A 25,456-nucleotide genomic window follows, 5' to 3' on the forward strand; every position below is an offset into this window, starting at 1 on the left:
TGGGCTTAGTTTTATTTAATTTTATTGTTAAAATTGAATTTCACAAACAAATATATCCCAACACACTGTACAATGACCACAATTAAAATCAACAATTAAAATCAAGAAAAATAAATTGCTAAAAATGAATAAAGTCTACAAAGTAGTAAAGCTAAAATAGATGCACTATAATGAAACTAAAATAATAAATAATTAGTAATAATTTAATCAAAGGCACAGGAAAATAAGAATGTGTTCAGTCTTTTCTTAAAAACAGAAACACTTTAAAATCAGCTCTGAAATGCACAGGTAGCCAGTGTAGGGAGGCAAGAATGGGAGAATGCTATAATCAAATTTTCGAGTACCAGTAATTAACATGGCAGCACTATTCTGGACAGTCTGGAAACCTCTATGGCAAGACTTTGGAAGACCAGAAAAGAAAACATAGCATGAAGTTGGTTGAATGCTCCTTTGGTTAACCCTTTGATGTGTGGAAATGAATGAGCGTGCCAGGTCGAAAATAATCCAGACTTAGAGAAGTTTGTTTAAATGTGCAGTTTAAAAGTGCAGTTCCCAAGAGTTAAAGTGTAGGGGTCGCAAAGAGGCACCATATGTGGAGGGCAGGTTAGCAAAAACAGTTTTCTCACCATTTTGGTGAAGGAAGTTCTGTGCAATCTCAAGATTAACTGAAGTGAAACAATTGCTGAGCAGTGTCCAAGAGGCAATGTCCAAATTTATTGACAGGGAAAGTATTGAAACTAACAGGGAGATATTGTTGGAGATCATCCATCCATCCATCCATTTTCTATACCCACTTTTTCCTGAAAGCCAGGGTCACAGGGATCTGCTGGAGCCTATTCCAGCTCTCTCTTGGGTGAAAGGCAGGGGTACACCCTGGACAGGTCACCAGTCTGTTGCAGGGCCTTGTGGTAAACCAAAGTGAAGGGCAGAGACAATAGATTATGTGTTCTTAAATGAGGCACGTTGATTCCTATTAGACAGGTAGGACTGCAACCAGTTTAAAGTTGTTCCTTTAATGTAAAAATCATTCTCTAACCGCTGTAAGAGTACCTTGTGGTCAATAGTATAAAATGCTGCGCTGAGAGCTAAGAGAAGTAATGCTTAGTGACAGTTCCAATCAAAATTCATTAGGAGGTCACTGGGGACCTTATCAGTGGAGCATGAGCTACAGTATGCTGATTGAAGTAGCCTAACATATTGTTGCTATTGAGATAAGTGGATAAATTGTTCATGATAATTGTTCCAATAACTTAGATAAAAATGATAACACCCTTGGTCAGCAATTTCCAAGGGCGCTGTGATGAAGGTGCAGGTTCTTTAATAGAGAAGTGATGGTGGCTAATTTAAAATTAGATGGGACTATGCCAGAACAAAAAAGTTAAAAATGTTTACAATGCTTTGAAAAAAGACAGACGATAGTTTCTTAAGTAGTGCTGTCAAAACCCAAGACACATGAGGTGGACCTTGCACTAAAAACAAGCTGAGAGATTCTCAATTCTGTCATCAAAGTGGTCCATAAAATACTGTGCAGTTAATGATGTAGGTTGTGGATTTTTCCTAACTTTGATATCTGTGTTTGCACAGTGTTTTGTTGTTTTTTTTGTACTGTTTTTTCACCTTGCACTTATGTGGGAAAGCACAATAAAACACCAGCACCAGACCTTTTCTGACTTCGCCATCATTTTTGTTGTCCTTTTGCGGAGTAACAGCAGAACCCTGTGACACATGATGTCAGCAATGAGGTGTATCTTCATTACTGAGTCTTTAACCTAGAGAACACTTTACGCCTGATGTTCACGCTGTTATTACCAAGATAATCTGATGGTCCATCCTCTACGACTCACCCTAGTTCCAGCATGCCTCGCTCCCAGCTCCTTTTCCACGCCAACATACTTAATTCAGTTTCCTCGTGCAACGCTCTCAGGACTGGTTCTGTGCCAGTCAATTTACTCCTGGTCTCCTCATGCTCCATTCCCACCTACTGCCTCCAAGCCTGTCTAAATATACTGGTTTCCACTCGCTGTGAACACTCTTCACCAATATCCTTCTCTGTTAAATATCCACGACTCTTGCCTGCTTCTACAGCTATGTTGTTGAGATCTGAAAGTATTGCTGAATAAATAAGAACTAAACCTGGTGTATCTTTTGATTCTGTATTCTTGGGTCTGGTATCAATTTACTCATACATGACACACCCAATATAAGGAAACGCTTTTGACTTATGAATTTGATGAGATGTAGATGTAGATGTACCCATAGGAGTGAGTGTGAGTGTGTGTAGTTGTTTGTCTTTGTGTGTCTCTATGTGGCCCTGTGATGGACTGGTGACCTGTCCAGGGTGTACCCATGCCTTTCACCCAAAGAGAGCTGGGATAGGCTCCAGCAGATCCCTGTGACCCTGGTTAAGGAATAAGTGGGTATAGAAAATGGATGGATGGATGGATGTAGATGTGGGTAACAAAGCACTCATGCTACAATGTCTCTTATTAGTAAAACTGAAAAAATCCTATAGGTCACCAGTTCTGAGGGTCAAAACAAGCATTGCTTAAAAATTCTCATAAATAATTTTATCTCAAAATATATTACATGAAAACTGCATATGAGACCATCAATGAATGTTGAACTCTCAAACTGCTGAGTAAGAGAATGAAGATTTTCTACCATATTTCAATGACAGAAGTCTGTACTGTCATTGACAAACTGACATAATAGTCCAGTTTTCTTCATCCAAAAAGTAGCAACAGAATCATATATCACAATATATGCTAATTATGATTAACTCTAAGAGTCTCAGACAAAGTGCAAATCTTTGCAACAGCTCGTGGGTCCTCGTAGGCAAGTGCTGATGACTCTGATAACAGCAAACTTTTACCTGACAGGGTTCCTGCCAGCTCTGGTCACAGACACTCAGAGGGCCAGAGGTCACAGGTTCCCCTCTTGGACATACTACTACCCCCCCCGTACTGTACAGAGGGTGTGTCTGCATATGTATCAGAGCTTCTAAAGTGGGACAAGGATAAGAGAAAGGGGAGGGAGGAAGAGGGAAGAGAGAGGCAGAGAGGGATAGAATGAGATGACTGATGAGTAACTGAGTAAGAGTAAGAGTGGAGGAAGAGAGTAAATGCGGTGAGAGAGCGAGAGGAAAAGGAAGATGGAAAGAGGAGAATAATGGGATGGAGAAGAGCAGACAGGAACTAGAGAGAGTTGTCTGCCAGCCCTCTGTCAATAAGTAAATCAAGTGACAAAGCTGCTCGACTTCATCCGCACGTCAAAAATCTTGTTTTGGGTCACAATTCCCTTTAACGCTATTGCCTTTCTTGCTGATACTTATTGCAATATATTAAAACATGCTCTACTGTTTCTTCTACGCCACAGTGCTCACAATTCCCCATGTCATGCTTCCCTATTACCTTCTACAGTGGGTACGGAAAGTATTCAGACCCCTTTAAATTTTTCAGTATTTGTGTCATTGCAGTCATTTGCCAAAATCAAAAAAGTTCATTTTATTTCTCATTAATGTACACTCAGCACCCCATCTTGACAGAAAAAAACAGAAATGTAGAAATTTTTGCAAATTTATTAAAAAAGAAAAACTGAAATATCACATGGTCATAAGTATTCAGACCCTGTGCTCAGTATTGAGTAGAAGCACCCTTTTGAGCTAGTACAGCCATGAGTCTTCTTGGGAATGATGCAACAAGTTTTTCACACCTGGATTTGGGGATCCTCTGCCATTCTTCCTTGCAGATCCTCTCCAGTTCTGTCAGGTTGGATGGTGAACGTTGGTGGACATCCATTTTCAGGTCTCTCCAGAGATGCTCAATTGGGTTTAGGTCAGGGCTCTGGCTGGGCCAGTCAAGAACGGTCACAGAGTTGTTCCGAAGCCACTCCTTTGTTATTTTAGCTGTGTGCTTAGGGTCATTGTCCTGTTGAAAGGTGAACCTTCGGCCTAGTCTGAGGTCCTGAGCACTCTGGAAGACGTTTTCTTCCAGGATATCGCTGTACTTGGCCACATTCATCTTTCCTTCAATTGCAACCAGTCGTCCTGTCCCTGCAGCTGAAAAACACCCCCACAACATGATGCTCCCACCACCATGTTTCACTGTAGGGATTGTATTGGGCAGGTGATGAGCAGTGCCTGGTTTTCTCCACACATACCGCTTACAATTAATGCCAAAAAGTTCAATCTTGGTCTCATCAGACCAGAGAATCTTATTTCTCATAGTCTGGGAGTCCTTCATGTGTTTTTTGGCAAACTCTATGTGGGCTTTCATGTGTCTTGCACTGAGGAGAGGCTTCCATCGGGCCACTCTGCCATAAAGCCCCGACTGGTGGAGGGCTGCAGTGATAGTTGACTTTGTGGAACTTTCTCCCATCTCCCTACTGCATCTCTGGAGCTCAGCCACAGTGTTCTTTGGGTTCTTCTTTACCTCTCTCACCAAGGCTCTTCTTCCACGACTGCTCAGTTTGGCTGGACGGCCAGGTCTAGGAAGAGTTCTGGTCATCCCAAACTTTTTCCATTTGAGGATTATGGAGGCCACTGTGCTCTTAGGAACCTTGAGTGCTGCAGAAATTCTTTTGTAACCTTGGCCAGATCTGTGCCTTGCCACAGTTCTGTCTCTGAGCTCCTTGGGCAGTTCCTTCGACCTCATGATTCTCATTTGCTCTGACATGCACTGTGAGCTGTAAGGTCTTATATAGACAGGTGTGTGCCTTTCCTAATCAAGTCCAGTCAGTTTAATTAAACACAGCTGGACTCCAATGAAGGAGCAGAACCATCTCAAGGAGGATCAGAAGAAATGGACAGCATGTGAGTTAAATATGAGTGTCACTGCAAAGGGTCTGAATACTTATGACCATGTGATATTTCAGTTTTTCTTTTTTAATAAATTTGCAAAAATTTCTACATTTCTGTTTTTTTCTGTCAAGATGGGGTGCTGAGTGTACATTAATGAGAAATAAAATGAACTTTTTTGATTTTGGCAAATGGCTGCAATGACACAAAGAGTGAAAAATTTAAAGGGGTCTGAATACTTTCCGTACCCACTGTATGTGCTGTTTAACCCTGTGTCCAAACCTCATTCTTGAAATGATGTCCCCCTCTTTGCTCTTTCTACAGATGCATAACCTTGTTTTCCCTATTTTCAGGTGAAGAGTGGGATAAAAGCATTCTTTGCTATCTTCATTCCATCTTTTTTGCCACATTTTCCCCATTTCTGCTTTGATTATACTTTGCTTATACTTTTTAATTTACTAACTCACCCATATAGACAGCCAGGTTATCATTTGTTTCTGCATTAAAGTCAAGTCTGGAATGATGAAAGCGATGCCAACTTTATTGTCAATTGTTTTTGAGGCGTCTGTATATATTGCTACATCCATCCATCCATCCATTTTCTATACCCGCTTTTCCTGGCTCAGGGTCACAGGGATCTGCTGGAGCCTATCCCAGCTCTCTCTCGGGTGGAAGGCAGGGGTACACCCTGGACAGGTCACCAGTCCATCACAGGGCCACATATAGACACACAAAGACAGACAACCTCACACACTCACACTATATTGCTACATGTTCTGAGTAATTTTCCTTGATGTATCTATGTACAGCAATACTCACTACTTTATTGTATACAATACTATCATTATTATTATGTATAGGGGTGGACCTATACAGTGTGATGTCATCCATAGCGTTACGCACCTTGAGAATCAAGGCAATTCACTCACTATTTTTGGTTGTTATGGATGTTGCCATGTTGCTTTTGTCCACCCCTTCTACAGTTATTGGGCAGTGGGAGACTGAACTATAAACTATAACCCGAATGGTCAAATTCAAGAAGCTGAAATCTTGCAAAATTAAGTATTCTGATTTTAAGAAACAGGTTTGTGACATCAGAGTGCTTTAGCTTCTTTTAGTTCATTGTTTTTGTTTTACTGCAAAATACAGCTCAACCTCCAGCATAAACTGTTTTCAATAAAACACTGATCTGAATCCACTACACCAGGGGTCTCCAACCTTGGTTCTCAAGTGCTACTTTCCTGCTTGTTTTCCAGATATCCCTGCCCTACCTACTGTTGATTACCTGGATCATTTGTCTTCAGCCAATCAGAACCTGGAAGGGCAGGGACAGCTGAAAAACCTGCAGGACAGTAGCACTCAAGGACCAGAATTGGAGACCCCTGCACTACACAGTACGTGCCAGCACCAAACAGCAGACACACAAGCAGGAGTTGGTGGAGACCAAAAAATAGGTAAAGGTATTTCATTAGGAGGATGTGGTTCCAGATTAACACCAATCATACTATTTGGGGAGTGCTGAAAACAGTAAAGATCATGTAAGGTCTGTGTCCTCTTCTTAGATAACTTTTAACTCTTAGATAACATTCTAACATTTAGACTAATACAAAATCAGTCACCTCAATCAAAAGTCTGTTCTGGCAAATCCAAGCACATTGAAATAAAAGCATATTTTGTGCCTCCTCTCTTCCTTAGTTTGTGCTCTCTCTCTCTCTCTCTCTTTCTCTCTCTCTGTACCTTCTGCAGGTGTCCCTGGTCCTGGAGCTGTTTATCGCTGATGTGCAGTTACTGGTCCCACCAACCTGCAGTGTCTATTTGTTGTTTATTGTTGCTGTTCTTTTCTCTCTCCTCTATCCACTCACCCCAACCGGTCGAGGCAGATGGCCGCCCAAACTGAGCCCGGTTCTGCTGGAGGTTTTTTTCTTCCGTTAAAGGGAGTTTTTCCTCTCCACTGTCACCAAGTGCTTGCTCATAAAGGATTTGTTGGGTTTTTCTTTTTTGTAAAGTGCCTTGAGATGATTGAATTGTGATTTGGCGCTATACAAATAAACTGAATTGAACTGAACTGAAAGAAGAGGCGATGCAACACAGTGCTAAATATCCTCCTGTCCAAACATTTTAGCATCAAATTTAAAATGAGCCTGCAAAAAAATTGATTTTTCAGTTTCAACATTTTATATATTGTCTTTATACATTTTACATCGTGCTCTAACTTTTGTGGGAACAGAGTGATACAATGGCCACATTAATTTGCATCACAATATACAGTAATGCTGCTACCATGGAGCAAGTAAAGTCAACAGTAAGAAAGTCTAAGCAATTTTATTTGTAAAAAGTGCAATGGAATGTTACTGTTGACTAGATTATTCCTGAAAACAAAAAAATAATATAAAGGCCTTGATAAGTATTAGTGAATGCTTTAATTATATAAAACAGGACTGTAACTGTTGTGACCCATTAGAAGTGGCCTTCTCCAGGTAGAAGCCCAGTGAAAAAAACAGAATGATAAAACATGCAAAATAATAGGATGCCACTTTGCTGTTTTTCCTTGTGCTGTAGCACTGAACTCCATAATTATTTTTTTCAGTTTTAATGTTACAGTATCCTTTACTGTTGCCACTACTGGTTTTCATCATCTGAAGTATTGTATTATGTCTGTTCCTTTTACACTCTTTGTCTGACTCTCTCTTTCAGAAACTGCTGTGTCCCCTGCTGCAGTAACAATCAGTGCTAAATCTGGTGTAAAAACCATTTGTATAAAGTCCATCCACACATCCATTATCTATACCCACTTATTCCTAACCAGGGTCACAGGGATCTGCTGGAGCCTATCCCAGCTCTCTTTGCGTGAAAGGCAGTGGTACACCCTGGACAGGTCACCAGTCCATTGCAGGGCCACATAGAGACAAACAACCTCACCAGGAAGCCGGGTACCCAGAGAAAACCCACACAAGCACAGGGAGAACATGCAAACTCCACACAGAAAGACACCTGACCGATTCCAAAACCAGGCCCTACTTGCTCTGAGGCAACAGTGCTAACCACTCAGCCATCGTGCTCCTCTTGTATAAATTCTCTGTGTCTACAGTGGTGTGAAAAATTGTTGGCCCCCTTTCTGATTTCTTTTTTTTTTTGTATGTTTGTCACACTTTAATGTTTCAGATCAAACAAATTTAAATATTAGTCAAAGATAACACAGGTAAACACATCATGCAGTTTTTAAATGAAGGTTTTTATTATTAAGGGAAAACAAAATCCAAAACTACATGGCCCTGTGTGAAAAAGTGTTTGCCCCCTAAACCTAATAACTGGTTGGGCCACCCTTAGCAGCAACAACTGCAATCAAGCGTTTGCGATAACTTGCAATGAGTCTGTTACAGCACTGTGGAGGAATTTTGGTCCACTCATCTTTGCAGAATTGTTGTAATTCAGCCACATTGGAGGGTTTTCGAGCATGAACTGGATTCAGGTCAGGACTTTGACTAGGCCTCTCCAAAGTCTTCAGTTTGTTTTTCTTCAGCCACTCAGAGGTGGACTTGCTGGTGTGTTTTGGATCATTGTCCTGCTGCAGAACCCAAGTTCACTTCAGCTTGAGGTCACGACCAGATGGCTGGACATTCTGCTTCAGGATTTTTTGGTAGACAGCACAATTCATGGTTCCATTTATCACAGCAAGTCTTCCAGGTCCTGAAGCAGCAAAACAGCCCCAGACCATCACATTACCACCACCATATTTTACTGTTGGTATGATTTTTTTGAAATGTGGTGTTACTTTTACACACCTTCCAAAAAGTTCAAATTTGTCTCGTCAGTCCACATAGTATTTTCCCAAAAGTCTTGGGGATCATCAAGATGTTTTCTGGCAAAACTGAGATGAGCCTTTATGTTGTTTTTGCTCAGCAGTGGTTTTCGTCTTGGAACTCTGCCATGCAGACCATTTTTGCCCAGTTTCTCTCTTATGGTGGAGTCATGAACAGTGACCTTAACTGAGGCAAGTGAGGCCTGCAGTTCTTTGGATGTTGTTGTGGGGTCTTTTGTGACCCCTTGTTTTTGCCATTTGTAGATAATGGCTCTCACTGTGGTTCGCTGAAGTCCCAAAGCTTTAGAAATGGCTTTATAACCTTTTCCAGACTGATAGATCTTAATTACTTTCTTTCTCATTTGTTTTTGAACTTCTTTGGATCTTGGCATGCTGTCTAGCTTTTGAGGATCTTTTGGTCTACTTCACTTTGTCAGGCAGGTCCTATTTAAGTGATTTCTTGATTGCGAACAGGTGTGGCAGTAATCAGGCATGGGTGTGGCTAGAGGAATTGAACTCAAGGCTGATAAATCACAGTTAAGTTATGTTTTAACAGGGGGGCAAACACTTTTTCACACAGGACCATGTAGTTTTGGATTTTGTTTTCCCTTAATAATAAAAACCTTCATTTAAAAACTGCATGATGTGTTTACTTGTGTTATCTTTAACTAACATTTAAATTTGTTTGATGATCTGAAACAAAGTGTGACAAACATCGCAAACAAGAACAAGAAATCAGGAAGGGGGGCCAACACTTTTTCACACCACTGTATATTATGCATATCACCATGATGCCTCCTGGATAGTACACACATTCAACTTGTAGAAGAGTTCAGGGTACACCCAGAACAAAAGAAAGCCAATAAGTATACCCACAACATAACTTTATAGTGTTTGAATATTAAAATATTGATTTTGAAATGTTATGTTTAGTATCATTTTGCTTGTATATATTTCAAAATGTTAATCCTATGGTTGAAAATCATGTAATTTTAATAAAAATAATAGGGTAATTCAAAAGAGTAACAAACCACTTAATATAGAACTACCTGTCCCTGGCCCTGCTTCTGCCCTCCAGAACTCCCTGTAGTCATAAATGCATCTTTGGTCAGACCAAAACTTGTACAAATTTCTTATAGGAATGTTAAAAAGAAAGAAGTAACAACAGCAAACAAAAAAGAGTAGAAGACCCAAGAAAATTTGTCAACACATCACAAACTTGTAAGAAGCTTCATCAGATTTTATCCACATACAGTGCCCTCCACAATTATTGGCACCCCTGATTAAGATGTGGTAAAATTGGTTGTTATTGGGTCTTTCAGCAGGATAATGACCCAAAATATGTGGCAAAATCTACTAAAAAATGGTTCAGCAGACATAAAATCAAGCTCCTCCAATGGCCATCTCAGTCCCCAGACCTCATCCTGACTGAAAACCTATGGGGTGAACTAAAAAGCAGAGTGCATAAGAGAAGACCCCAGACCTTGGATGATCTGGAAAGATTGTGTAAAGAGGAATGGTTAAAGATCCCTCTCTCTGTATTCTCCAACCTTGTGAGATGTTAGAGGAGATTAAGTGCTGTCTTGTTGGCAAAACGTGGTTGTACGAAGTGTTAAGATGTGTGTTGTGGCACACATGATTTCATATAAAGTCAATTATTTGTTAATGTTATTTCAGTTTTTTGCTGAATAATTGTACTTCAGTTAAAGCTTGGATTTTTCTCTCTGGCCCACTCATTCATCACTTTTCAGTTTCATATTCTGGCATCCTGAATCATCTGTTAACAGAAATTCCTCAGGGCATTGTATATTTGATCTCAGCTGTGCAAAAGAAGACTCCTCAGGGTATACACAATTATTCCAGAAAAAATCAAGTCAACTTGTTTAATCCATAGTGCTTTTACTTGAATCTTTAATTAGCAATTCACAAATCATGCAAATGAATTTATTAGGCACAATTTCAGTTGTTTTTTTTTTAGTGGAACAGTCATTTCAACTGTCTTAACCTGTCTGTTTTTCATACCATCTCTAGTATATATTTGAATTCTCCTACTCCTCCTACAGATTCACCCAACAGTATTTGAATTCCCCTTTTCCTTTTGGGTCTTTGTTTTTTTCAGCTTTAGTGTTTACTATTTATCAATACAGTATTAGTAATAAATAAGTTGATAAGTTGATAAGTACCACTTAGGACTTTTAAATTGAGGAACACATCATCTCTGTACTGTTGACACAAACTTTCTGTCCGTTGCCATCAACACAAGACATGTTTTTTAGTCACAGAGTGTGACTACAGGACATTTACAAAAGCCCCACTCCTTGCAAATTATTATTACTCAGCATTTTTTCAAAGACACATTTGTCTACATTGATCATATATAAATTAAATGATATCCACAAATTAATTTGAAACAAACATAAGAGCTTCTTCAGCTGCCTATGAAAACAAGCTGCATTTAATTAGAAAGACAGTCTCCTTCTCACATACAAATCTCTTCATGATCAAGCTCCTTCATACCTTAAAGACCTCATAGTACCATATTATCCCAAAACCCTCCCCTACCTCCCCTTGCCCACATGTATATTCCACCACTGAATGTCACTAACTTTGTGCTCTCTCTCCCTCTCTCTCTCTCTCTCTCTCTCTGTTCCTTCTGCAGGTGTCCCTGGTCCTGGAGCTGTATATCGCTGATGTGCAGTTACTGGTCCCACCAACCTGCAGTGTCTATTTGTTGTTTATTGTTGCTGTTCATTTCTCTCTCCTCTATCCACTCACCCCAACCGGTCGAGGCAGATGGCCGCCCAAACTGAGCCCGGTTCTGCTGGAGGTTTCTTCTTCTGTTAAAGGTAGTTTTTCCTCTCCACTGTTGCCAAGTGCTGCTCATAAGGGATTTGTTGTTTTTTTTTATTTTTTTGTAAAGTGCCTTGAGATGATTTGTTGTGATTTGGCGCTATACAACAGAGGGCTCCTGCCGATTTCCCAAAACAGAAAGAAAACCAATATTGATATTGATTGTGCATTTAGATCAGAGTTACCAAAAAGGCTTTGGCAGTTCTCCTGGAAAGTATGGTATACAAACAACTGAACTGGAGCAAACAGCAGAAGTGATTTACTGTAAATGAAGACATTGAGACGACTGAAGACTATTTCCGGGTAAGCTGGATTTTGCCTGGTTTGATAAGGGGGTAATGACAGGTGTCCCGACTGTGTTGAGTTTTAAGTGTGAGTGAGTTAACACAATAAACTGTCATTGTGCTGCGTTCAGCATATCGAAAAGACCAGTTGCCTGCTTCACATTCATAAACAATACAATACAAAGAGTGTGAGTATGAGGGATTTTATATGATCTGCAAGGTGCCAAGATGAAAACAAATCCTGGCCTCCCTTTAGTTGTTGGCTGTGTAACACAGTGAGATGTAGTTCAAGGTGACACACATCCACTGAACAGGGCATTCCAAATGCAGACACTGACAACCATTAATTTGGCAGCACGAAAATGTCACAAAACACTAATTTTTTTTCTATTTAATCTTTAAGCCAACATTTTTATCACCATCCATGTGACAATGACAGTGACACATTTTCTATTGTTTTGGCTCTGTAAATCCTGTGCAGTTCTGATTCACTCCATCCTGACCAGCTGTCTGACTGAAATGAAATCATGGATTCAAACCCACCTTCTTCAACAAGTTACAATGACATCAGGCACCAAAGGTGCCAAAGTCCTTACCAAAACCACAGAACATCTGCCTCATATCAAGAGCATCACATTGCTTCTGTTGCTGCAAATTTTCATTACATCTATTTATATTCACTACTGCAGTAATTCTTTATGGTACACACCCAAAATCCTTTGTAAGCTATGCATCCCCAACTCTGTTGCTTATCTGCTTACTTCCTCCAGCTGCCAGGATATGGCATGAAAAGCCAATTCAGGCACTCAAGTAGAGGTCTGATAATAAAACCATATGTCTTTATTAGTTATTGTCTAACATGCATGCCCTCCTCAGGATGTGAGTGTCAGTTTCTTTTATTTAATTTTTATGTGCAATGTCAAGCATCTTCAGTATCCTATAGATAAAATGTGTCACTTGTGACAGTCTCTGTTTCTGCACCACGTGTTTTTTGGCCCTTTTGTATTCACTGTTCTGTGAACTGCCATTTCCCATCCAGTCCTTGAAGTGTTCTTCAAGTTTCCTTGTATTTAGACTTTTCCCTGAATCTCCATATATAATGAGCTATACTCTAGCATGTACTCTTCACTCGCTGCCTGCCACACAGTCAATTATAAGGTGAAAATATATATATACATTTGTGCCTTAAAGCTCAAGCTCCTGTATAAAATGGATGATACGAAACAGAGTACAGAAATAAGTATTGCTATTGTTCTGTTAATAACACAGCACAGAAGCAGTGGAAAAAAGAACTCAGTGGAAGCATTAGAAAGCCAGTGGTTGATGATTTGACAGATTGTTACAAAAAAGGAAGGCTATATGCTAATTATACAACAGATAAGAAAATGAAAAGGGGGTAAATTAAGAGGTTTTATTGTTGTTGCTTACTGCATTTGGGTGGTCCTTTAATGTGGTTAAACAAACTGAAAGATAACTTTGTTTTAGTTAAGATTAAAATAATTTTTCCCCATGAGCTTTCTGGTTTAATGCCACTCTGTTTTTGTTCTTTTTATATGACTTTGTACTTTTTATTTGCGTCTTTATCTCTTCTTTCTATCTCTTGATGTCCTTAAAGAAGACACTTAATCTTAGTAGGGTTCAGTTAAACAGAGACTGAAGTAAAACTGTGCTTGTATCTTACAAATACACCATATAAGGTATGGCCAATTTACCATATTATTTAGCTGAAAGTCTTGAAAGAAAGGTGCAACAGCCTGGAACATTCTTAAAGTATATAACTGAGGCTTGTATCAAATAAATGTTGATCAGTCTCCAGACTTTCTAACCTGTGTTTCGCCCTCATTGCCACAGTGTATATTCTTCATCTTCTCCGTCAGAATCTGTTTCCACTTGCAGACAGAAACTAGTGAGGGCCATTTCACTGTGCTCAAATTGAGACTGGGCCTTGGGCTCCCTAGGTCCTGGGCCCACTCCCGCAGCATGTCCACTGAGAGTCTCTTCTTGAGAATTCCCATGCCCTCACAGCGTGTAGGGGACAGAAGGTTCGGGACACTCCCTCCATGGAGAGCATAGTTCAGCCATGAGTTGTTTATCATGCAGTCCCACTGTTGCTTTCCTGTAAGGCTCATCATGAATGTCGTTTTGTACATACAAATGTACCTTGACTGACAAAGTTCTTCAAGCTGTCTAGATGTCTCTAGACTTTATCTTCAGCAAGGATATCCCAATGAAGAAAAAAGTTCAGTTATTTCCCAAAACATTTTGAAAATTTCAATAATCCATGGATCAGATACCAGCTTACACTGTTTTCAAAATCAACTTTGCATCCATGAGCTGGAGTTTGGATGGATTACAGGCTCTGCACTGCACACAATCTTCCTCTTTACATCTGTGTTTTTGATCCAGCACAGTACATTATTCTAGGAGTAGAACAATGGATGTATAGCAGAGCTGCAGAGCACAGATGGGTGATATTGCTCTAGGGTGGTGTAAACCAAGGGAAACTCTTGCGACACATATTCAATATATCTGATTGGGTGAGCAGCTAAGCCACAGATGTGGATCCAATTGGATTAGGCAGAATAGAGTGCTGGGTGCTGGAGCCCACTGATATAAATCACATGGAGGCATAATTAATGCCTGAGGGAAGTCAGCTCTGTCAGGAAGCCAAAACTAGATTAGAAACAGATCAATGGAGCACATCAGGAGAAGAGGTGGAGCAATGGTGGTCCATGCCATAAAAAAACATACATGCATACACAAACACACCATAATTAGCTAAAAAACAAATGACAACACCAATATGCTGTAGTTACTGTGGTGGGAGAAATATCAAATACCTCCCTGAACACAGACTTAAGGCTAATTGAAAATTCTTGGAATAGAGCAGTTTTAAATTTTAGTCTGTGATTAGAGCAATTAGAGAGAAGAGGTTCAGCCACAAAATAGAGAAATGAGCCACTTCTTTATGTACCTGTCTTCTGCTATTCTTCCTTCTCTTGCTTTCAATTGCGCATTTGTCAATGACCTCTTCTCTCTATCACACCACATGGCCATCTCCTTCCCACACACTGTCATCTTGTGTGTCTCCCTCATTTTCTCCCTGCCTGTCTTGCAGGGCATCAGGCTGCTGGAGAATGTGTGGACTCTGAAACATTCCAGGCCTGGGTTGCCTGGAAGCAGTGAAGCTCTGTTTTAGTGCCGGGAAACTGCCAGATTACACTTGCCTGGCATGACACTGATAAGATCTTGCAGGTACAGATACAACAAGGTAGAGCGTAAGCAGAATGTGAAAACCTTATCCTGCAGCAGACCGCCTAAAAAATGATAACATTTCATGAATAGGAAGGATGAAGGAGATGAGTAGGACCCAAACGCAGGACAAATAGTCTTTTTTTGGGTGTTAAGCAGGCTCCAGCACAGTGGGGAACTCTCCCCACACACAGGCTAGACAGATCGTCTATAAACTCTTTCTACAAGCCTTTGAACAAAGACAGATGTGCTCCATAAGTGTAAATCTGCTGTTCAGCTACTACTAGCAAACAATAGAGGAATGCAGCCAAGTATGGGTACCAGGGCCATAGCTAGAAGATTCGGGGCCCCCACCAGGTAACGAAGAAAAATGACAGTACCCGCCCAATAGCGGTAGACAGTACTTTTCCCACGAAAATAAATTAGGCAGCGAAATGACAATAGGCTACATTAACCTGTCATAAAGAATGTCTTGATCGACTGGAATACAGCAGCTCTTCTGGCCTCCCTCTCCTTCTTTTCATTTTTAATCAGTCAGTCAGTCTCCTTCTCTTCCACCAAGTTCATCTCTAACTTCAGCGGCCGTGTCAACACTGATTGGTCCTATTCACAAGCTAGGGTGGGACTTACGATTTATTGGGTCCCTCAGATGTTTGTCACTAACTGAATAATTAATAAATACCTCGTATCGGACTAATCCATTTTTAGAGAGGGGTGAAGTGCAGATATTTGGAAAGCTTCTTTCATCAAATTGCATGTTTCTGTGGTTTTCATTAAAATCTCTGGCATACAACTAATATAAATATTAGAATTATTCACAGAACAGGGGCCTATAGAGTCTAACTGCTGGATTTTGTGGGGCCCCCTGGGCAGTGGGGGCCCCTATAATTGTCACCACTGTTCACCCCATTAGCGACGGCCCTAATGGGTACATGCCAATCCCTTTAATTGATCATCACTAGTCAACTCTTACTTCACAGAGAAGTCATTCCACTCATGCATGATGCTACAATTCTCTTATTGCTGTTTGGAACAATGAATGAGATGGAGGAAACTCCCTGGAGGAGACATGAGTGAGGAAACAAACAGGCCATCCTTTATGGAAATCTTTAGTGAATTGCTGCCCCAGAATCTGAAATCAGTTAGTAATTGGACAATTCAGATGAAAAAATAAAAGCACCTTTCCTTTGAATGTCGCTCAACATATTTCCTTCATACTGGGTCATATTTTTCCATACATCTTTTCTTTGCATCTTACGTGGGAGGGATAACAATCCCATGAAAATACACAGTGAAAAAAACATGGATGCAGGGACAAGTGCAGAGGATAAAGGGGTTAAACCAAGTCTACCATATTTTACACATAGGACATAGTGTGGGTCACTATCCTCTCTCTTCTGCTTGAAATTTTCTTAATGATGACAATGAACATGTCAACAGCATCTAATATCTGTGTACCACTAATTACGTGTCATGGGTGTCAGCATACAAGGGGAATAAACTTCAATTTAGTTCAGTTGGTGGCAAAACCTGGCAGATAATTTGATGAGATGGCTTTGCTTTGAGTATTGTTGGATTTTTACCTCTGACAGGAAAGCAGGCTAACAGTTTAAAGCCCTACTGTATAAATATATATCCTTGTGGTGCACAAGTGCAGAATAGAACAAACTACAGTGACCTCATTTATCCTGGTACAAAGGAAGAGGTCATGGGTTCAGTTAAACGCAAAAAGTTATTGGGAGCATGAATGTGAACCGAGGGTGGAAAATGAAAACGCTTTATGTTCTGTACTCTGACTGTGCTCAGTAAATTTGAAATGCTGATTTCTTGTAGACAACTGGAAAGTTTGGCCTGATAGTGGCACATAAGGAAAACATTACATTTATTCAAATTGAATTTCCAGAGCCCGTGCCATCATAAACTCATCCATTTCTTTTTGTACTGGAAGGACAGAAAGTCAGCGAAATAGGAGTGAAAAATTGTCCAGTAGTTGTTAAGAAATCTAGACTAACCTAACTTCACTAGCCTTAGCCTTCTAGCAGGGCAAAAGTCTTATTAAATACAAAAGTTTTATTCTTATTTCTTGCCACTGGGCAATACACATCTTCAAATATATGTGTAATCTAGAACATTGTGAAAAAAGTTGTACCCAGTGGGAACAGAGGAAAGTTATAGCATATTTGCAGTGAGATCCATCTGTGAGATGATTCCAGCTGGGGAGCAGTGTCTGCAGTGGCAAAACTTGATTGCTGGTGATGAAGGCAAATGGTTAAAAAGATGTTGTGGACATAAATTGGCACTTAAGGAAAGAACTTATATAGATGAAATAGCTGTTGATTAATGCGTTGAAATAGAGTGAACATCTGAGTTCCCTGTGCATAAGCAAGTCGAAGAAAATACAAGATTTGGATTTCTACACATAAGGGTCTATATTCCTTACTGCTCATATTTCTTTCCCAATTCAAATCACTAACAGAGATGTCAACAACACTATTAATCAACAGGTGAAATAAAGTAGCACTACATGCTGTAGCACTACCTAAATTACTGGTTTTGACTATTAAACGCCAACCACTCTAGCCATTAAAATGAGACTGTATTTTAATGTCAGTGTCTTTCACAAAGAACTGCAATGAAAATGTATTCTCCAACTATACTGTCAACCCCAAAGTAAATCAGTAAAGGATGTACTGTAGTGAACCTACCTTGTCTTCCAGCATTTTAGCTTTTCGGCTGTTCTGTACGAGTCGTCTCCCTAGCTTCTTGGCACACCAAATAGAGGCAAACATAGTGACAGGTAAATTAACAATGTTTTCTGGTCTGTGCTGACAGTCCAAACAGCTCTAGCGACTGCCCATCTGGACTGCGTGGTCCTTATCAGTGGAATGTGGCACACAGTCGTCGAGAGTAAAAAAAGTGAGGGAGGAAGAAAAGACAGGATGACTCTGGAAGGGGAGAGCATCTGCACAGCAAAGTCAGGGCTCTGCCAGCCACAAAAGCAAGGGAAGGAAGTAACAGAGAGAGACAGTGAGAGAGAGAGAAGAGAAAGAGATGAAGAGAGAGGTTAGGGAAGTAAAATGGAGGAGGGACTACTGCTTTCCACATGGAACCAGCACCTTCAGCACCAAATGAAACCTGCTAAGAGGTTGTCAGCAGTGGAATGGAGTGGGTGATGCTCGGCTCTCATTATACCTACATCAGCATTCATCATCCAAAAGCCAACCATCAGCAAAAAACTAACTGAAACATCACATTTTTACCACAAGTATATGGTCACTACCATTGTGTTTCACAGATGAAAATTTATATTTAGTTATAATTTTTCAGATTTTTATCATAATCCCAATTTTAGTATTGATGGACAGCATTTTACAGCAACACACGTTTATTTATAGATATTTGCATTTGCATTATTTTGATTGCCCCTATATGGTAAATGGTTTTTGGTAAAGTTAGCCTGTCTTGGTTTGAGTTAAATTGGATATTTTCTTGCACAATGCAGTAGACAACACATGCACTTTCTGGGCATGATGTGAACACATATATAGTGTGGAAGACAACATTGTATTGCAAGCTCAGTATAACAATATAATGTCTACCTTAGTCTTCTATATTAAAATGTAACATGAAGTTTTAACATGTTTTTGTGGCATCTGTCTTACACCAATCAAAAAAAAAAACAAATATTTTAACATTGGTTGGGGTGATACCACAAAATTTGGATAACAAATCTTTCCAGTCTTTCACCAATACTGATATTGACACATTTTATTGCTGCAAGCAGCAAATGTAAAGATAAGGAATATGCCATGATTTAGTAGGACACATGCTCTGTCACCACTCTAACTGTGCCCGATCTTGAGCTAGGCACAGTTGGGCCTGGTTAGTACTTCAACAGAAGACAGTATTTTTGAGAGGCATCCACCCACCTCTAATTTTGATCTATCCAGCAGTCCACACAGGCTACCTTGTGTTTTAGTTGCACCTTATGCTTTTAAATGCAACCTAAAACCCAGGGAATACTAGCTGCTGTAAGCCTTGAGCCAACCTGCCTTCATTTTATCTTCCATGCTAATCATTTTTGTAACTTTTTTAACATATATGACATGTAGTGTTAGGTTATAGTGATATTATACAATGTTCCCTTGGTTTCTGGCCAAATGTGTTGAACACTAATAACCAGTTCAATTGTACTCTGACTTAGTGTAACATTGGGTAGTTTTTTTTTTCAAAAATTGTGTGCTTGTTTAAGCATGAAATTTGTCAGTGTCACAAACCTTCTAATGAATATGGATAAGTGTTTTATATACAGTATCACTGGTAAGTTCACTCTTTTGTATCCTATCACTGGATAAACAATAAAATGGCATTTTATTCCAGTCAAGGCAGATGGCCGCCCAAACTGAGCCTGGTTCTGCTGGAGGTTTTTTTTTTTTTCCGTTAAAGGGAGTTTTTCCTCTCCACTGTCGCCAAGTGCTGCTCATAAGAGATTTGTTGGGTTTTTCTTTTTTGTAAAGTGTCTTGAGATGATTGAATTGTGATTTGGTGCTATAAAAATATACTGAATTGAACTGAATGAAAGAAGATGCGATGCAAGACAGTGCTGAATATCCTCCTGTCCAAGCATTTTAGCATCAAATTTAAAATGAGCCTGTAAAAAAATTGATTTCTCAGTTTCAACATTTTATATGTTGTCTTTGTACATTTTACATTGTGCTCCAACTTTTGTGGGAACAGAGTTGTACAATTTCCTTTCATTAGACATGTCAGTGTGTTCTGCACTGGGAGCTTCAGCATATAAGGGTGCATTTGTTTTAAGTCCCATATGTAGGGGGCATGTTGAAAGTAAAGGCTACAAGACCATCTTCAAGCAGCTTGATGTTCCTGTGACTACAGTTGCGCATATTATTCATTTATGATTAGGTATATCAATACATTTGTTTAGAACCAATGCTTTCAGACTTTGCAGGCTTTATTGCACAGAAAAACAACTCAGGAAAAAAATCAGGAGTGCAGGAGCTGGACTAGGGGACACAGGAACCCAGCAACATGGGATCAAGGTGAAAACAGGAACCAAAGGACCAGACCAGGGATAAGGGAAGCTGAAGTCCGGTGACTCAGGTTTCAGGAACAGGTGGAAATCAGGGAGACCTGGGAGAGTCAGGCAGGGAAGCTAAGGTCAGGGGTAATACCAGAGTCCAGGAGCGGCATGACCAGGAGATTTGGGGGAGTATGGCAGGGCAGCTGGAATTCAGTTACGCAGAACACAGGAGCAGAGGAAACAGGTGACTCAGGAGAGTGTGGTCACTGAGGGACTGGCATTATGGAGACCACAGGGCTCAGGAATCAGGAGGACACCAGGAAGATTCAGAGGAGGGTGGTGATTTAGGAGCCAAGGGAAACCAAAGACACGGATACAAGGGAACAGTGAATGACTCAGGAGACTCAGGAAAGCATGGCAACTCACAGGGAGAACAAGAACCAGGGGGGAACATGAACCAGATAACAAATCTGGAGTCACGTTCCCTGGAGTCCAGTGCTGGAGTCCAGGAACATGGAACACAGGGACAGAGAAAGACTCACTAGAGTATGGCCTACTTACAGGGAAGCTTGAGCCAGGTGACATACAAAACACAGGACACAGAGAGAGACCCAGGAGACTCAGGAGAGCATGCTCTCTCACTCAAAGATAATTCCAGGAACAAGACTCTGGAATCAGGATGAGGCCAAAGAGAATCAGAGGAGAAACACCACTCAGTAAGCAGCATGCAGTACACAGTACAATCCAACAATGAGGTAAAGAGTGGAGCTGCAAAGAGTGGGAAAATGAGGAACAGGTGTGGTTCACCACCTCATTGCCTAGATCACATACTGTATACACCCGCTAGGAGAGAGACAAGGAGGTGGAGAAAACCAGAGAGCAGAGCACACAAGGGTAGAACTAATCAGTGAGGATGAACATAAAGCTACTAAGAAATACCTACAGGAGAAAATAAACACAAAGTAAAAATCCCAACACACAGTAAGCCAGAAACAGAAACATGACAGAAACATGCAGTCTGGAGAAGACACCCTTCAAACCTGAGACAGCTGGAGCAGTTTGCTCACGAGGAGTGAGCCAAAATACCTGTCGATAGGCGCAGAAGTCTCATTGAGAGATACAGAAATTGCTTGACTGCAGTGATTGTCTCAAAAGGTTGTGCAACAAAATATTAAGTTATGGCTACCTCATTACCACCTCAGTACCACCTTACATCTTTTTTGTTCAAGCCAGTTTCATTAGTTTGTTTTTTTTTAATGCGTCTGTTGAACCACTATTCAAAAGCAATGTCTGATTTTCATTAGTGTTCAGTAATTTATTTTTTTAAAGTAATAAACTTTTGTCTGTTTCAAGTTATTTCAGTGATCATTGCAGGTTTTTCTTACTTTGATGGAAGGGTACCAACAGTTTTGTCCATATAGCCACTGAAGCTATGCTGTAAACTCTGAATTTACAACTATAAATCAGTCTTAAGGCTTTAAGTGTAGATAATCTGAATATAGACAGAAACAGATGCATGCATGCAGCAGTACAGATATAACAGGTGTCAGAAATGGGGATGCTTGTGTGGGTTTTCTCCAGGTACTCTGGTTTCCTCCCACAGTCCAAAAACATGTATGTCAGGTTGATTGGTGACTCTAAATTGCCCATAGGAGTGAGTGTGAGTGTGTGTGGTTGTTTGTTTCTGTGTGGCCCCGTGATGGACTGGTGACCTGTCCAGGGTGGACCCCAATAGTAGTATAAGTGTTCATTTTCTGAGGGGTGGAAGGAGGGGGGTCAAAGTGGGTGTATCCGATCATATGACCACATGACATCTTGAACCAATAAAATAAATGACATCATTTTGCTCCTTTTTTAGGCTGTGCTAATGCCTATAGGTTGGGGCGGTTGTGGGTGGTGAAAATTTGAAAATGACATAATTTACTATGCCTTCTAGGCGGCGCTATTTGCTATAGGTAGCGTGGTGACGTATGCATATGACATATGCACTCGTGTGTGACGTTTGCAGAAAACACGGCTGACCTACAGTATGGTAGAATAACTCAGAAGAGGTGTCGAGAGAGGGTTCCTTTAGAAGTCATTATCAGAGGCGGTAAGTACAATGCTGATTTAGAGAAAAATAGCATTAGAACGGTTGATGTTCAATGCATGTGCTGTGCTACAGAGTGTATACTAGTTGGTTATCAGTGATGGGCGTTACCAACAGACGTGTGTGCGGGTGACACCTCCCAAACATGGAGCAACTGAATCGGAGAGAGTGAGAGTGAGTATACTTCAGACTTGGTAGAGCCGTTCAGACAGCAAGGGGGAGCCAGAGTCACCCTGGGAGGATGTGTTAACCCACTTCATCACTAATTAATTACATGGTATAATAAATAGCCACATAAATACAGTATTTTTAAATACATTGTATAATAAACAGCTATATAAATATATATATATATATAGCTATATTTTTTTTAAAATGTGTGTGTAGACTATTTGCAGGCTGCTAAAAGAGTGAGAGACTCCTCATCATACAAGGCCCTGGGGACAGAGAGGCAGAAGAATAGCCCTGTATGTGTATGTGTCTATGTATGAATATTTGTGTACATCTGTATGTATGTGTATTTATGAGTTTGCATATGTGTTTGTATGTGCTTGAATACATCTGGATATGTGTGTGTCTGTATGTGTGTGTGTTTATCTTTGTCTGTTTGTGTTTATGTGGATCTATGTGTATGTGTATACCTTTGTGTTCTCACTGACTTTGTGCTCTCTCCCTCTCTCTCTCTCTCTCTCTCTCTCTGTACCTTCTGCAGGTGTCCCTGGTCCTGGAGCTGTATATCACTGATGTGCAGTTACTGGCCCCACCAACTTGCAGTGTCTATTTGTTGTTTATTGTTGCTGTTCTTTTCTCTCTGCTCTATCCACTCACCCCAACCGGTCGAGGCAGATGGCCGCCCAAACTGAGCCCGGTTCTGCTGGAGGTTTCTTCTTCTGTTAAAGGGAGATTTTCCTCTCCACTGTCGCCAAGTGCTTGTTCATAAGGGATTTGTTGGGTTTTTTTGTTTTTTGTAAAGTGCCTTGAGATGATTTGTATTGTGATTTGGTGCTATACAAATAAAATTGAATTGAATTGAATCTGTGGTTCTCTTTCTTGGCATGAAACCATACTGCTGCTCACAGATGCTCACTTCTGACCTCAGCCTAGCCTCCACTACTCTTTCCCATAACTTCACTGTGTAACTCATCAACTTTATTCCTCTCTAGTTTCCACAACTCTGCATGTCTCCCTTGTTCTTAAAGATGGGCACCAGTACACTTCTCCTTCATTCCTCAGGCATCCTCTCACTCTCCAAGATCTTGTTAAGTAGCCCAGTCAAAAACTCTACTGCCACCTCTCCTAAACACTTCCATACCTCCACAGGTATGTCGTCAGGACCAATTGCCTTTCCACTCTTCATCCTCTTCAACGCCTTCCTCACTTCATCCTTACTGATCTTTGCTACTTCCTGCTCCACAACAGTCACCTCTTCTACTCTGTGCTCTCTAACATTTTCCTCATTCATCAACTCTTCAAAATATTCCTTCCATCTTTCCATCACACTTGTGGCACCTGTCAACACATTTCCATCCCTGTCCTTAATCACCCTAACCTGCTACACATCCTTCCCATCTCTGTCTGTCTGCCTCACCAACCTGTACAAATCCACCTCTCCCTCCTTAGTGTCCAACCTATCAAACAAATCCTCATACGCCCTTTGTTTGGCCTTTGCCACCTCTACCTTCACTTTACATTGCATCTCCCTGTCTGTTCTCTTCTGTCCTCTCAGTGTCCCACTTCTTCTTAGCTAACTTTTTCCTCTTATCACACTCCTGAACTTCCTCATTCCACCACCAAGTCTCCTTATTTCCTTTCCTCTTTCCAGATGACACACCAAGTACCCTCCTACCTGTCTCCCTGATCACTTTAGCTGTAGCTGTCCAGTCATCTGGAAGAACCTCCTGACCTCCAAGAGCCTGTTTCAGTTCCTCCCTGAAAGCCACACAACACTCTTCCTTTTTCAACTTCTACCACTTGGCCATTTCTGGAAAAATGTGTTCACTACAGTCATTTCCATCCTTTTTGCGAAGTTTACCACCATCTGTCCTGCATTCCTGTCCTGAATACCAAACTTACCCATCACTTCCTCTCTTCACCTCCAGAACATTCCTAGCAAAATCCTCCTTCAGGATAACGCCCACTCCATTCATCTTTCCATCCACACCATGATAAAACAGCTTGAACCCTGCTCCTAATCTATAGGCCTTGCTACCTTTCCACCTGGTCTCCTGAACACACAAGATATCCGCTTTTCTTCTTTCCATCATATCAGCCAACTCTGTAGTTTTCCCTGACAAAGTCCCTACATTCAAAGTCCCTACTCTAAGTCCTACACTCCTGCCCTTCCCCTTCTCTCTTTGCCCATGAACACACCTTCCTCGGGCGTGACCGAAACAGTATGGAAGTCGTATTTGTGATTTGCATGTTTAATTCGGCTTAAATTTTACATTGGATGCCCTTCCTGACACAACCCTCTGCATTTACCCGGACTTGGGACCGGCACATGAAGACACTGGATTGTGCCCCCTTGTGGTTGCATTATGGAGGCAGAAAGTGATGTGTTAAAATTGTTAATAAACTTTGCAGATATATATGACATGAAACTGAGACAAGCAAGCCATATGCACAGGCGCAAGCCATGCAGCAGCATCACAGTAGCACTCATGCTTTTTCTTAGCTTATAGTTTTTCTCCTGATTCTTTTGCTTAACTTGTTGACTTGTGGAATAAGCCTTGCCTTCTCAGCCATGCTGCTTCAGAGTTTTTGCCTCCTTTTTTTGTTGCTGGACTCCTGGCCACTTTGTTTACACTTGCAACCAGGTGTCTGCACTGCAGCTAACTGGCATGTCAGACCTAACTGTGTGTGCAAGCAAGAACTTTAAGAGGGGATTTAGAGGTGGATAGAAATGGCGTGGTGGCCATAATGAAGCCAGATGGGGATTGGCAGTAGAATGAGAGGAGAAGATTCAAGCCACATCCCCTCTATCATTATGGGTAACATTCATTCTTTGGATATAAACTGGATGAGCTGGCAGTACTAGTGAGGAATGAAAACATCTTTTGTGTCTTATGTGTTTCACAGAGACATGGTTACATAACAGCATTCCTAACTCCAGCATTCTGTATATTTCTTATATTTGTATTTTATTTCTATTTTCTACAATTGTATATAATAATTTTACTTTTTAGACTGTTAGAGTTTTACCTTTATCCCTGAGTTGAGAGGAACTGTAAAAAGCAAGCAATTTCCCTCTGGGATCAAGAGTCTGAATCTGAAAAATCTTTTATGTGTGAGAGGATGAAAAACTGCGCTGGAAATATGCTCCAGTGAGAGCTTAGATTGATCATTT

General features: G+C 40.6%; 1 protein-coding gene across 1 annotated transcript in view; it reads right to left on the bottom strand.

Annotated features, from left to right (window-relative positions):
* The window catches only part of dlg2 (discs, large homolog 2 (Drosophila)), a 222,930-nt gene that overhangs the window by 64,326 nt on the left and 133,148 nt on the right, over positions 1-25,456 (bottom strand). The gene's annotated exons all lie outside the window — the stretch shown is intronic.

The sequence above is a fragment of the Mastacembelus armatus genome, chromosome 14 (assembly GCF_900324485.2).
Source record: "Mastacembelus armatus chromosome 14, fMasArm1.2, whole genome shotgun sequence".
Classification (NCBI taxonomy): Eukaryota; Metazoa; Chordata; class Actinopteri; order Synbranchiformes; family Mastacembelidae; genus Mastacembelus; species Mastacembelus armatus.